Genomic DNA, 15457 nt, shown 5'->3' on the forward strand with positions numbered 1-15457 from the left:
TAATTGAAAATGGCAAGTGTCAGCTTTTCCCCTATCTTGGCCAGGACAAATCTGGCAAAAATGCATCCAGCATTTTAGCCCAATTATAGAATAGGTTCTGGTTTCATGACAGATTGTTATACGAAAAGGCAATCCCTTGTGTAGTATAAGTATTAAGTAAAAAAAAAAAAAAACTGAGCATAGTTTGCTTGGGCAATGTTTTGGTAGCGATTTATCTTATTTGCAGATTAAATATCGCTGTTTGGATTATTTTACACAGTGATGTCATATCATAGCACATAGGCCTACATATCAATCTATTCTTCCTGTAAAACAGGGTTGTGGGTGGTTATTGACATTATCTACAGGTCTTACAATCTCATAATAATAATGATAATAGTCTTTTTTTCATATCTTATGAAAAATATGTGCTGAATAACTGTTTCATACACAGCTAATAATATACTGTATAACATAATGCCAATATAATCCAAAGTATTCAACTACTCATCTTGAATAATATATCAGAATATAGCCGCTTTCAGACATAGGTGGGCCGCTTCAAATGTTGCCTTCAAGGCAACGATACTGTACCTGGAAGGCGCAAGGGTTAGGCATGGGTTAGGGTTAGGGATGGGATTAGGTGCTTTTTAGTCGACAGTGGCAGCGTTGCTTGGAGGATGATGTTGGGGTGTTAGAACACCACCAGCAGGGTGTTGTACCAAATCATATTAAATGTGGTAGAAAAAGGAATGCAATTTCCTAAGGAGTGTAATGAGGCTGGAGTCTGCATCAAGCCACCACACACAGACGTGTCCAGGCACATTGCCTGAATCAGACAAGGTTAGAGCGTCTAACCTGGGTTTAGGAGAGACAGAACTGAACCGTTGCTCAACTCCTCTTTTCACATAAAAACAAATTTAGATATCAGGGTTCAATCAAGAGCCCAAGAGTGCCCAAGAGTCTGGAGGAAGAGGCACGCAGTTGGGTGTCAAGTGTAGCTAAGGTCCTGTCTACACAGAAACAACAAATGGCTTGGAGTATCCATGGCATTAAACAGCATAGAAACTGCATAGCATAATACTGGTCTTTAAATTGATATTAGTTAAGCTGGTTGGCTATACAACACAATTTATTTAAATTAGGCTGTTGTCTGTTATGCAATGTATTGTAGCTTAGCTTAACAGCGGTAGCCATTGTGGATATTATGGATATTATCCTATAGCCTATTGCCATAACAGCTTTAAACAAAATGCACTTGTCTTGCTGGAGTGAATGCCTTGCAAAAATACATTAATTAGTGAGATGATCTGCATCTATGTTTACCTAAAGCTGTGTGCTAAGAGCTAACCCATTTGCACAAAACATGATTTCTGAAATGTTTTCTTGATTGATAACATGAGATACTGTATGTCTCCATGTGGGTAGTGTCACAGCACAGCAATGAAGTGAGAGTAGATATGTACTAGGCCTACAGTACATGTCACATGAGCCACACAGAAGAGGGGCGCGGGCAAACCACATTAAAATGCTGTGTTTAGCAACCAGACTTTCATATTCAGGGTAGAAACTCCCGGACACCAACCAACTTTTTGATACGCATCTGATTTCTGACACTTGCACTGGGAGTTAGTTCACATAGGAGAAATAGAAGATCCTCTGCTCTGCTGCTCTGCTGCCTTCTGTATTCTTGGCAGGCATGATAATCCCAAACATTTCCATGGTCCTCTGACCTGCAATATTCTAAAATCTGGAATAATTTTCTCTGTAGTCCCTGATGCCTTGTGATCTGTTCATGTTCTTTTGTTCAATTTTAAGTTCTGATGAGGGGACAATTTTGCCCATTATTAATGGCTAAAAAAGTCTCACAGGGCAAAGTTCAATGTAGAATGACTGCATGAACAGTCTTATGGTGTAACTGATCTCAGAGATTAATGGACTGTTACATTATATGCTCCTCATTACAATGTCAATTATGATTTGGAAAATATGGCTGACCTTTTGTCGACCCTTGAATAGGGAGGGGTGAGGAGGGTTTTCTCATAAAAACATCAAATATGGAAACAGACACAGAAAGAGGAAGACAGAAAGAATTTCAGGCTTACACATAAATGCATGACACTTGAATATAAGAAAACATGTATGTATGTATGTATGTATGTATGTATGCAACGTATGTTGATATGAAATTCACTGATTTTAAGTGAATTTGAATCTGAATCACTAATACCTTTTACCCCCACACACCCCTACAAACTATGCTTCTTAGACACATTATATTCCATAAACGGGAAGTGATAGGAGATGGGTTGATGTAAGATGGCTGGCTGGTGGGCCTATCAGTTCTGATTCAGCAGATAAGAGCACAACATATCCCAGTGCCACATACTGATGAGTAGGACCCCCTTGTCTCTTCATATGAATAATTCATGTGACTTCCTATCATATATTATTCAAAGACAATGTGGTGACTATTCAGTGCCTATTTCAGTGGCCTGTTGCACATTTTCTCAAATTAAAAAAAAGCTCTGAATGTGCAACATTGAATATGAGAATAGTACCATTTAAATATAAAAAAAATACTTTTCAGTGGAGCTGGAGCAGGAATTGTATGGTTTTGGATAAACACACTTCAATGTTTTCTAAGTGAATAAAATCATAACCATGGTGACCGGAGAAAATAGCAGACTTATTGAGATGCTCTATACAGAATAGAACAGAATTGGATTCTGTACCCATCAATATTGTTATGTTGAGTATGTATGCAATGCAAAGCTAAATAAACTGTGACTTTAACTAAGTAATAAGCACGCAGTAGCAAGTGTATAATCCATTCTCCATTTATCTTTTTTTCTTCTCTACTTCTCCTACACACAACTTGTAACATAAACAGTACACTCATGTACACAGTATGTATGAGCGCCACCTAGAGGCACGCGGAACATTAACAACACAACATTCCCCCCTTACTTAAGAATAGGACTTGCATTACAATAGGGGAACCTCAAAGGACTTGCATTACAATAGGGGAACCTCAAAGCATGTTACCAATAGCAGTTATCAAAAATTATGCATACCTTTAACCTTCTGTATGCATATAATCAAGTAACATTTTAAGAACACAGTCATTATAACATTGCTAACAGTAATTGGAAATCTGTCATGGAATTAAATCATTTCCTAAAGAGACTGGTAGAATTTAAAACAGGAAGAGACCATTCAATCTCACAACACTACGAATAGTATTAGAACAACAGCAAAAGATGAGTATTAATCAAACTATCAGTATGTAAATGTAACATCGATACCCTTGGGAACTTTTAACAAGTTATGATTGATGTGTGTATGCATGTATGCTTAAGTAACAAAATCCTCAAGCCAACTAGGAGGCTGTCTGATGCGGGCAGGGGTGGTATGAGAGTGTACGGCATCCGGGAGGTCAGGCTCAGAGGCCGCGCTCAGAGTATCTGGTGTAAGTGACGCCGGGGCATAATATCTAGCAAGACGTGATGCATGCCATTTCTTTCCATCTGCCAGGAGGTAAGTGCTTGGACCAACTTGCTTTCTTATGGCCACTGGTTTGGTGTAGCGTGGATGTGCCTTTGGAACATGGAAAGGCTGTCGGACACGCACTCTGTCCCCTTCTTTGAAAACAGTAGCGCGTGCAGTGGCACGGTACACTTGCAAGGAATCTGTCACTGTAGCCTTCCAAGGCTTCTTTTGCAGGATAGCAGACTGTATGGACGATCGCAGGACACGGTGGAAGCGTTCAATCGCTCCATTTGCCGCAGGATGGTAGACAGCAGTGTGTATGTGTGTAATGTCACGGTCCTTCAAGAATGCTGCAAACTCTGTTGACAAGAATTGGGGCCCATTGTCTGATACAATGGTTCTGGGGTTACCCAACCTGCTGAATACTGAAGTGAGAAAAGTAATGATATTGGCTGTGGTAGCAGAACATGTGAAAGCAACTTCGGGCCACTTAGAGTGGTAGTCAATCAGTGTGAGTGCAAAACGGCAGTCAGGAGAGGCATTCTCGAATGGACCCACAACATCTACTCCTAGCTTCTCCCAAGGCTCTGCAGGAAACTGTACTGGTTGCAGAGGTGCAGCAGTGGGAGCAGCAGACTTATCCATGGACTGGCATATGTAGCAGTTCTTAATCTGTGTGTTCACAAGGTCATCCATACCTGGCCACCAGTAGATGTCACGGAGGCGCTGTTTAGTCCTCAGGATGCCCTGATGTCCTTCGTGAGCCAGGTCAACAAGGGTGTGACGCAGGGTGACAGGAGGGATGAGCCGTAGGCCTCGGAACATGAGGTCACTTTGGGCTGACAGTTCATCGCGAAGCTTGTAGTAGGGACGTGTGACTGGACTCACAGCAGCTGGAGAGGGAGGCCAATTCTCTGCAATCTGTGCACGCAATGCACAGAGCTCTGGACAGGAAGCAGATGCAGCAGCAAACTCATCAGGGGAGACAGCAGACAGGAGATTAACGGACAGCATGGCCACAAACTCAGGCTCAACTTCTGGTTCGCCAGCAGCAGCAGGCAGAGGAAGGCGGGAGAGACAGTCAGCAGTAGTGTTATGTTTTCCAGGTAAGTATGCAACATCATATGAAAAGCACAGCAAGCGCGCTGCCCAGCGTGCAATACGCATACCAGCACGGTCAGCTCCTTTGGTGGTCAGGAGAGTAGTCAAAGCCTGGTGGTTGGTACGTAAAGTGAATCTCCGGCCCCACAAGTACGTTCGCCATTTCTCCACAGCCCACACGCATCCCAGGGCCTCTTTCTCTACTGTTGAGTATTTGCGTTCAGCAGGAGTCAAAGTTCTGGAGGCAAAAGCAACTGTGCGCTCAGTGTGATCGGGCTGGATCTGGGCGAGAACCGCGCCAAGGCCATAGGCAGAGGCGTCAGTGGACACAATTGTAGGGAGCTCAGGGTTGAACAACGCTAGAGCTGGACTCTGTACTAGAAGCTGTTTCACAGTATCAAAACTGCGCTGTGCATCTTCTGACCAGCTGAACTCGATGTCTTGGCGGATGCAGTTACGTAGAGGCTCGACAACAGTAGCGAAGCTGGGGATGAACTTATTGTACCACGATAACAGTCCAAGAAATGACCGGAGCTGGCCTGCATCAGTAGGAGATGGAGCATGTAGTACAGCAGTGATGTGGTCCTCATCTGGCTGAATGCCATCTGCAGTCACTGTATGGCCCAGGAAACGCAGACTGGATCTGTTGAAGTTGCACTTTGATGTATTCAGTTGTAGCCCTGCATCTCTCAAGCGATGCAGTACAGCTTTCAGTGTATCGTCATGACTGGCTTGTGTGTGACCCCATAAAATCACATCATCTAAGTAGTTGGCAACATTTGGCAGGCCTTTTAGAATGGTGGCTAGCATTTTCTGGAAGGCTGACGGCGCAGAGGCTAGACCGTAGGGAACACGGCAGAATCTAAACAGTCCTTTGTGTGTAATGAAGGCAGTCAGGTCACGGCTTTCCTCATGTAAGGGTAACTGATAGTAAGCACTCTCTAGGTCAACGGTGGAGAATACTGTGGCCCCGTGCAGCAGGCCCAGCATCTCATCGATGTGTGGGAGAGGGAAGGAGTCAACAACTACAGCCTTGTTGGGCTCACGCAGATCCACACACATTCTAATTTTGCCTGACTTCTTCTGCACAACGACAATAGGGGAGACCCAGGGTGAAGCATCTATCTTCTCTATCACACCAGTCTGGAGGAGACTCTGGATTTCAGCACTCACAGCGTTCCGCACAGACAGGGGCAAACGGCGTAATTTCTGACGTACAGGCATGACAGTCTGAGACACTTTCACCTTGTGTATAAAGTTCTTAGCGCAGCCAAGAGTGGTCGTGGGCAGAGGAGCAGTAGTCATGACAGGAGCAGAGATCGATGCAGCAGGAGGTTGTACAGCAGAACCCTTAAAGCACAAGTTCAGGCCATTAATCAAATCCATTCCAAGGAGGGCAGTACCAGAGTCGACTATGAACAGAGAAGTCTGACATTGAGCATCATTCCAGGACACAGCAACAGGTAAGCAGCCAATCACTGGAATTGGAGCTCGGGAGTAGGTCACTAATTTAACTGTAGGAGGCAGCAAATTTTCATGTCTGAAGTGCTTGTTATACAGGTGTGTCGGTATGATTGACACAGAGGAGCCAGAATCCACTGTCAGCTCAACAGGGACTGGAGTAGTAGTTGCTGTAGCAACATTGACAGTGCATTGAATTTTATCAGAAGCAGTGTGGTCATGCAAGTACAGGATCTGGACTTCTGGCATGTCAATTTCGTGCACAGAACGTGTTGGAGCAGAACGGCAGACTCTGGCAAAATGTCCTATTTTATTACAGTTCCTACACAGGATGCATCGTTGGCTAAATGTCGGTCTGAACTAGCCTGATTGCCATCGACTTAAAAGGCTCTGCGAGACTTTAGTCTGACCAAGAGTCTGTTCTAACACGGTTTCTCCAAGCGCTGGTTGACCCGCCTCCTTTAAAGAGGAACTATGCAGGATTGGCGATTTCACCTCTGGTTTCGGTTTCGTTGTTCGTTTTCGCTCGTTTTATGCTTGCATTTTCTCTGCAGAGCTTCCCCGACAGCTTTAGCGTGTATATTTGTATAGGCTATATTTAAATATATAAATTGCAAGCGTGGTTCTTCGTCTCAGACTTCCAGATGTAAACAAAGAGCAATCGTCTTCTGCAGAAAGTTGCATAGGGTCTCTTTAAGTGCCTCGATTTGCTACTGGTCGATGTCAGAAAACGGTTTGCCGAGTTTAAACCAATAACAACACTCTTTCCTCTGCCTTGAACACGCCTCTACCCAGAGCCATTGGAGCTGCTCAAAGTTGATTGGTTCTCGACCAAAAGGGGCAGTTCCGGAGATTTGGGGAATTCAGAAATCCTTCCCGATTAGCAGTTGACCAGACCAGCGACAGCAACGCCGAAGGTGTTACGTCACTGGGAGTGCGTGCCAGGCTAGGTCTGAACCGCAGCGGTAGCAGACTCGGCCGGAGGCAGAACGAGGAGCAGCAGCAGACGGTAGTTTTGCAGAGGAGCGAAGTTCACGACGATAGGAAGCTGTTGCAGCAGACACGGCTTGCACAGGTGCACAGGAGGAGTTATCACTGGCCATACGCTTTGCTTGTTCACTAACAGTTTCTATCTGTGTAGCGAGGTTAATGGCTTTCTGTAATGTCAAGTCTGATTCTAGAAGTAGTTTTTCACGTATACGAGGGCTACTGATGTGTTCCACCAATTGGTCACGCAACATTTCATTCAAGTTCACTCCAAACTCGCACGTTGTCGCTAGGTCTCGCAGAGCAGCAACATACTGTAGCACTGATTCACTTGGCGCCTGAACACGCTTTCTGAAGGCATGGCGTTCGGCCACTACATTCCTACGCGGTGTAAAGTATGTTTCTAGCGCTTCAACAGCAGCATCAAAAGTAGTACCTGTGTCTGGAAAGGTATAGAATAGTCTCTGTCCTTCAGTCCCTAGACAGTGAAGCAGAAGTGCACGCTTACGAGCATTTGACCATCCATTACCGGTTGCGACCACTAGCATGTAGTTATCGAACATCCTCCTCCGCGTTTTGAAAGGCATCGCAGGTTCTCCAGGAGATTGCAAAAACGGTGTTGAAAAAGGTGCAAACGCAGCCATCCTCGTAGTGGGTTGAAAACTCGTCGCCAATTGTTATGTTGAGTATGCAATGCAAAGCTAAATAAACTGTGACTTTAACTAAGTAATAAGCACGCAGTAGCAAGTGTATAATCCATTCTCCATTTATCTTTTTTTCTTCTCTACTTCTCCTACACACAACTTGTAACATAAACAGTACACTCATGTACACAGTAGTGCCCTATATGTGGAGAGTATCGCCAACTCAAATCATGGGCGCCATCTTTACGACCAGAAGTGACGTCACGTACGTTCGTCTCAATGATGGTCAATAGGGCGAATATGACATGTTGAAACAAATAGCTTAACATCGTCATAAACAAGCCTATAAATGTTATAATATGCATCACTATTCATTAAGATGTAAATGCTGTTGCAAATACGCTGCATTATACATTTTGAAAAAAATAGCAAAGACCAGATAAATAGTGATAAACGTTGCCTAGTTGGAGCCAGCTAGCTCTGAAAACGCCTACGAGGCGAACTTCGTTATCCAATTTCTTACAGCAGTTAAATATTAGTCTGAGGAAACAACTTGAAATAAAGCAGTAAGAGAAAGCTGAAAGCTTCATTTTGGTGAAATAAGCCTGTTTAGGGCACAATGAATAACATCTTACCTTACTTAAGCCAGCAATCCCTACATGTTGCAGCAACTCTTTGAATCACTGTTAGATTTGACGTCTGACCTCCAGATTCAGGCATACAATGTATTTCGACCGTGCATGAGGCAAGACTAAAATATGCTATTTATTTTCTTTTTTATCAATAAGTATGTTGTTTCAATAGACTCTGGGACAGTAAAAGAAAATAGTTTTAATTGAACACATGTTATTTAAAAAATATATTATTATCATAAAGTTAGGCTATTATATAAAGTTATTATTATTACAAAAGCTACATGGAGGTCACCATTAGTTTGACCTCAAACTTTTCCGTTAAATAATAACTTACCCTTATGCACAAAACCTGCCAGACAATAATCACATTTTTCCCACTGCCATCACTCAATCTATTGGTAGGTATGTATATTGTGGTGCTCTATAGTATGCATCTTCTGACTGCATACTACTGTATGTCTAATTGTTCCAACAGCTAATGCCAGTCAAATTCCTTGTAGATATACTTGGTCAATACAAGCTCATTCTGATACTAAAACACACAAACTTGCTAGGTTTTCAAAAATATTTTTCAATAAAATATATTTCCATTTATTATAATCAAATTAAATAATCAAAGACAACAATTTCTGACTTGTGTAACAAACATTTACAAGACCATCAGAATCTAGGCCTATATGAAATGCAATATAAGCATGAGGGATGAGGATGAGAGATCTCCATGTACTCTTTTCGGGTGTCACATTGTTGTCCTCCACCAAGTCCATCCCTTCATGGTCCTTTACATGGCCTGATTAGATGACATGGAGTTGATCAGCTGTCTGCGGTGTCCTCCCCTCAGACCAATTGTACCTTTGTTCTCGTCCTGCATGTAAAATAATGAAACTCTTGTCATTAAATGGGTAGATGTACATAAAAATACCACTATTTCTACCACTGTAGTAAGGACTGCTCTTCTAAAAAATCTGAAATGTGCACAGGTTGTCATTAAATGTGTATGCTTCTACACCACACTCGTTATCTGTCGCGCACTCTCTCACACACACCCACAAAACATGGGACACAAAGGGAGCAGACCGTGAATCTCCTCTCTCAGCCTCAGACTTGGATAATACAAGGCAGTACCATAACACCACACACGCTACATCCTCCTAATAATTTTACTAATGACATCATAGCAAAGTGTACCTGAGAAACTGCAACTAAGTGCCTTAATTAACCAAAAATATAAACATAATAATGTTAATGGTAGAACACGATGAAGAAAGGAAGCTGTTGTTTATCTTGACTTAAATTGATCCAGCTGAGGAAAGCACTTGTTCTTTGGAAGGAATTTCAATTTGTCTGAATGCAATATTGACACCGATCACATACCCTGTCTGTGTATAGTGTATTGTGCACACTGTGGTGGAGACTTGGGTCCATGTTGGGTCCATGTTGACTGGGCTGATTTGGTGATGAGGGGTGTCAGGCATCAGGGGAAAGGTGCTGAAGCAAGGAGCAGCAGCAGTAGCCTACAGGATCTTGAGGATGTTGAGGCGACGGGGCAGGGACCTTGAATCAGCAGACAGCTGTATCCCTCTTACTTCACCAGCCACTGACTCTTCTCTACCTTCATCTAAAATAATGAAAAAGACAAAGAGGGAGCATATTATTTACTATGATATAATACAGACATAATTCATCACCTTAAACCATGATTCAATAAAGCATGGCACACTCACTAGAGGGCTGACAGATTGAAGTATAGCCTACACAACCAGTGTAGAGCTGAAGTCTGTATTGACACCACTTAATAATTCGTGATTAGCACACCACCTACCAAGTTTGACAGATAGCTAGCAAACCATATCTTCAAACTATGCTGTGTATTTCAACAGATTTATTTGGACAATACTGTGCCTAGGCTACTGGTAAAGTTTCTAACAACGTTGATAGAAAGACTAGCTAACTTGCAAACTGCAATTATCCGACCAGCTATTTCAGTCAAGCAGGAGGACATTCTTAAAATAGGCAAACAAGACGTTGTCTTATTTTGCTCGACAAGAAAGAAAATGCAAAACTAACAAGTTTATCAATGATTACAGATCGCTATGTTACCTGCTAAGCAGCTGTAGCACTATTAACACACACGACACAATACGTACTGGCTGCTTGTCTTAATAGCCACTTTAGTGCTTCAAAAACGCAAAAATGCAAGGAAATTAAGACCATAAATGATAACAGTATGAGATGAAAAACCTTATTTACCAGAGTTGTTCCAACCGTTTTCCTTTTAGACAAGGTTAAGACGAACGATGTATGATGTATTCGCTGCTCCTCCAGAAGTGGCATCTCTCCGGGTAGTTAGAAACAAAATCCGTGCTGCAAATGTCTTAACAAGTCTTATCACTAAAAATGCTTATGACGTAAACGTTATAATGTTAACGTTATCAGAAAAGTTTCCAGTGAGAAAATGGGTCGCTGTATGGTGAAGATATTAAGACTTAAAGGAATATTTCGGTATTTTACACTTTAAGCCCGTTTTCTGTATTGCCTAGCATGAAAACGAGTGTTTGACACCGACATCTCGACGATTGAGCCTGTGTGTGCATTTCGGCACCTTTAGAATGTTCTCTGTATGGCCTTAACATTGCTCCCTATGTGCATAAACTATTCTGTCCTTAAAACACCCCTAAACGTTCGTTTTTTAAAATGTGCAGCTCACCGAGTGGTTACTGGTCTTCAACGATCTTCTATAGCAAGTTTGACAGCGAAATGTAGCTTCAGTCATAGTTTATCAGGGATTTTCGAAATCCCGGAAGTAATTTTTCAGATAACTCACAACCGTGTTTGCTTAATAGAATTTGAATTTCACTGCGAAACTTGCTATAGAAGATCATTGAAGACCAGTAACCACTCGGTGAGCTGCACATTTTTAAAAACGAACGTTTAGGGGTGTTTTAAGGACAGAATAGTTTATGCACATAGGGAGCAATGTTAACGCCATACAGAGAACATTCTAAAGGTGCCGAAATGCACAAACAGGCTCAATCGTCGATATTTCGGTGTCAAACACTCGTGTTCATGCTAGGCAATGCAGAAAACGGGCTTTAAGTGTAAAATACCGAAATATTCCTTTAATGCCAACGATACTCAAACGATGCCATCTGAAAGCATTAGAAAGCATTCTAGTCAAAAGTGCTTTTGGTAGTAAAAATGGCGTCCATAAAACACGTGACCACCTCTGAACCAATCCTTGGCAGAACTGCTCTGAACATTCCAAACACAGTTGGCGGTACTCTCCACATATAGGGCACTAGTACACAGTATGTATGAGCGCCACCTAGAGGCACGCGGAACATTAACAACACAACAAATATTATCACAGATTTTTTTCTATTGTTGCCAAAAGACTTGTTGCCATGTTTTTGATGCCATTATAACATTGGGGTGTTTGTTGGTGGAGAAGGTCGAAAGAACCATTGAGTCAACACAAAGGCACTGGGACACTGTTTGGAAAGAGGAGATCCGGTAACTATTGCTCCTTCTAGGACACGTCTCACAGGGCCCAGTATCGCTGTACGCTATTACAGCCCAGCAGCCGTCTATGCTATGCTCTATGACCATTTCTGAGCATAGAACGGGAATCAGACAGGTTACCAACTTTGAAGTTGAAGCAGTGCTAACCATTATATCACCAATGTTGTAGTCATAATGGGACTCTCTTAATGATATCATAATGATAAGGAATTCCTTAGCCAAGAAATTCTATAGCGGGAGCCATTCACCAATGCCAGCTGGTTGGCCTTCTGTCAAAATTTGAAATGAGTTGTGTGGTTCGTTCATATTCAGTGAAATAACTGAAATGATTTCAATTATTGAAATTAGGAACATTTGGCCGCATCAATTATTGAACATGTGGTAAAGAACAACAATTAAACTGTCAGTGAAAGGCATGTTATCATGAATTTTTGAAGATCTTGATCCAGAGCAATGGCATCCATACAAAAGCTAGGACATTATTTGAATTACTCTTTTTTCACTTTTCTGTGTCATGTTTCATTTTATGTTTGTGTCCTGAGTTTACACAACTGTACAAACTGAAACTGAATATATGAATACTTCATCATCATCGTCATCACCTTGAGATGACTACTTTCATAATGCCTTCACTGATTGTTACAAAAGTGTGATATTTGAAGAAACATAGTCCTTGTTTTTATTTACCAGTGTTATAACTTTGAATGCACCCGTTAACATCTCCAAATTTCAGCCAAACTAATACATTCTGAAATAGTTAGCCTAACTCCAGTCTCTTTGTCATGTATTCTAACTGGTGTCACATTTTCAGACATTTGTGGCTTATGTGTGTCTGTAATCCAGCTGCTACACAACAACTGTAAGATGGGTTTTGACATTTATATTAAGGTTTTGTCATCTGGGTGCATTGCTTAAATACTGTACAAATAGATTCCACTTTATTTTGTCCAGAAGAATAGATGAGAAATGATGTGTTATGAAAAACTGTCAGAAGACATGGGTAATATAAAGATCGATTCGCATGCAAACTAATATGTAATTAAATTGATGCTATGCTTGTGGCACAGTGCATGGAGAAACAGTGAAAAGGCATTATTTTGAAAGGCTCAAACAACAATAAACTCAAACAATGAAATTAATCTTGGGAGACAACCAATGATACACAAAGGTATTTTAGTAGTATTGCATCCATATTTCTGTGCCACATTCTGCTACTGGGCTAGTCTACAATTCACATGGTCTCAACATCAATTGAAAATTATTTTCATTTCACCAAGAGCCCTGTAATGGTATTTCAACAACAACGGCAGTAGCAGCAGCAACAACAACAGAGTGTATTTATATTCCATTTGGTTTATGCACCCAAAGGGCTTTAGAGTGAGGGAGGGAGCCTCACTTGTAGGGTGTGGGAATGATAGAGAAATCAATAAATTACACAAGGGGGATCATTAGGTGGCCAAATGGAGTAAGCCACATTGAGATTGAAGCCAGAACATTGGGTAGCCTATTACTCTTTGCTATGAGTGCTATGGGATCTTGTATGACATCAATCAGTGAGTCAGGACCTCAGTTTAGCATGTTCGAGGATGAATTTTTGTATGCGCTGGCCTATAAAACAACTTTCAGTCGATGAATTACAGGATTTTTTATGTAATAATATGGTAAAGCAGTTAAAGTGCACTTTAAACTGCTAAATATGTTACTAAGTTCAACATGTTGTGAGTGAGTGTCAGACTGGGCTGAATGTTTTCAATGAAATATTCTTATTTTTTTAAATGATTTTTTAAACATTGAGTTATTGATGAGAATGTCAAAGACATGACTAGATACAAATCTTGTCATCTGTCTTTCCATCTGTGCATAAAGCCTTAGTCTAGACAGTTCACTTTAGATATGTATTGGCAGAAATGGCAATGACTGTCATACATTTTAATAGATGTGACAAAACATTCATGCATAAGCTGCCACATATAGCTTATCTTCTGTTGATAATGCCAGTCAACCTATTGACCTATTGAGTGGTCAATGTTCTGGTCTGCAAGGCACGCAACCCCAAAACCCCAAATGAGCCATGGGCATTGCTGAGAACATAAACATGTTACTTTACTGAACTGAATACAGACAGTGAAGAGAATAATATTCATATTGAATTACTCGAGGTAACTATATCTAATTTCAATTGTCTTGTATCTGTTCATTCTCAGCTTCTGATCACATTCTGCTTTCCAAAAGGCAGCCGTATAGGCAGCTCAAATATATAAGAGGTTGTGATGGTGCCAATTCATGTCTAGTATTAGAAACGTCTCTCTGCTTTGCTGCTTTCATTATTTGCAGCAGAAATTAAAGAGATAGGGCAGGACCCCAGTGGACTTATGAAGAATTAGATTTTGTATGGAGAATATTCAGTGGCTTTGGAGTGAATATTTCAATGGATTCTGAGTGAATATTTATGCAAACGTTAATCAATGCATCATGATGACAGAAGCTAAGAATTAAGGGACTTATTCATTTCAGAAATGGTTTAATGCTCTCTTCTCCAGGGAGGAGACTGATCAATCCCTCGGAATGAGTTTCTCACTGGATTATAAACGACTATAAACTCCTAAGCAATAGAGCTTGACCAGGTTTGCATGCACTGGATCCTGTTTAACTTCTTCCTGTCTTAATTCTGAAAAGGCTGGCAGCACAGCAAGTCAGTGTGATCTCTGTTGAAGTAAGCAAGGGCACTGCACAGCATGAAACCACTTAAGACCCCCACACAATCACAGACACTCAGCATAAACACATAAACACACAAAAGTACTGCATCATTAGGTGACCATGATGGTTTATGTCAGACAAACATCCGCACCCCCAGTCAACAGTGAGTTTAAATGATGAAAGATCTCCTTTTCCCTTTCCCGCAAAGCATAAATACACAAATGTCTCCCTTAGAGCTCATACCATTAAAGTAATATTCCTCAGCAAGTATTACTCTGTCTGTGATCACTGGTGATAATGTAGAGTTGGTACAGTCAGAGGTGGGCACAAATACATCAAAAACTATTTTGTTACAAAATACAAATACTGGCGTAGAAAATGTAACAAAATAAAATACAAAATACGGATGTGAAAAATGTATTTAATTAAAATACAAGTAATTAGTAATTAGAAAATACAAAAATACCCCCACAATAATCATGGTATACCAACTTCTAAAAACAACTACAAGAAATACTAGTTTTTTATTGGCGGACAGAGGCCTAAATTCTTTACTTTGGGCTGAAGTAGCCTGGTCCTACCATACTCTCGTACATTCATAATATACAGAGAGTCTGGACACTTTCCATTGCCAAGCATGAATGTCCTTGAATGTGGATACTCTGCCCAGAGCCTCTCAGATCTGCCATAACCAATCGATAAACGTTTGATCGTGAGGTGACATGCTCAAACTAGCGACCTCAACATCATCGTTCTCAGCTCCCTCTGTTCGCTGATTGGACCTGCACATTTTGGTCTTGAGAAAACCTGTGAATATACCGCAGACCCAGACTACGTAGTGGAGTGAAATGAAAACTGAACGGAAGTACGTAGGAAGGCGGAGCCAGGTTACCCATGAAGTAGATCTAGTAAAAAAATGTAATCAGCATCCTATAT

General features: G+C 41.3%; 1 long non-coding RNA gene across 1 annotated transcript; it reads right to left on the minus strand.

Annotated features, from left to right (window-relative positions):
• Positions 1-8864: 8864 nt before the first annotated feature.
• LOC134095667 (uncharacterized) lies at positions 8865-10782 on the minus strand. Its single transcript, XR_009940590.1, has 3 exons — positions 10550-10782; positions 9674-9917; positions 8865-9164 (listed from the first exon to the last, which is right to left on the minus strand). It is a non-coding gene; the product is annotated as an uncharacterized LOC134095667 (long non-coding RNA).
• Positions 10783-15457: the final 4675 nt, after the last annotated feature.

Source organism: Sardina pilchardus, chromosome 1, assembly GCF_963854185.1.
Source record: "Sardina pilchardus chromosome 1, fSarPil1.1, whole genome shotgun sequence".
Lineage (NCBI taxonomy): Eukaryota > Metazoa > Chordata > Actinopteri > Clupeiformes > Clupeidae > Sardina > Sardina pilchardus.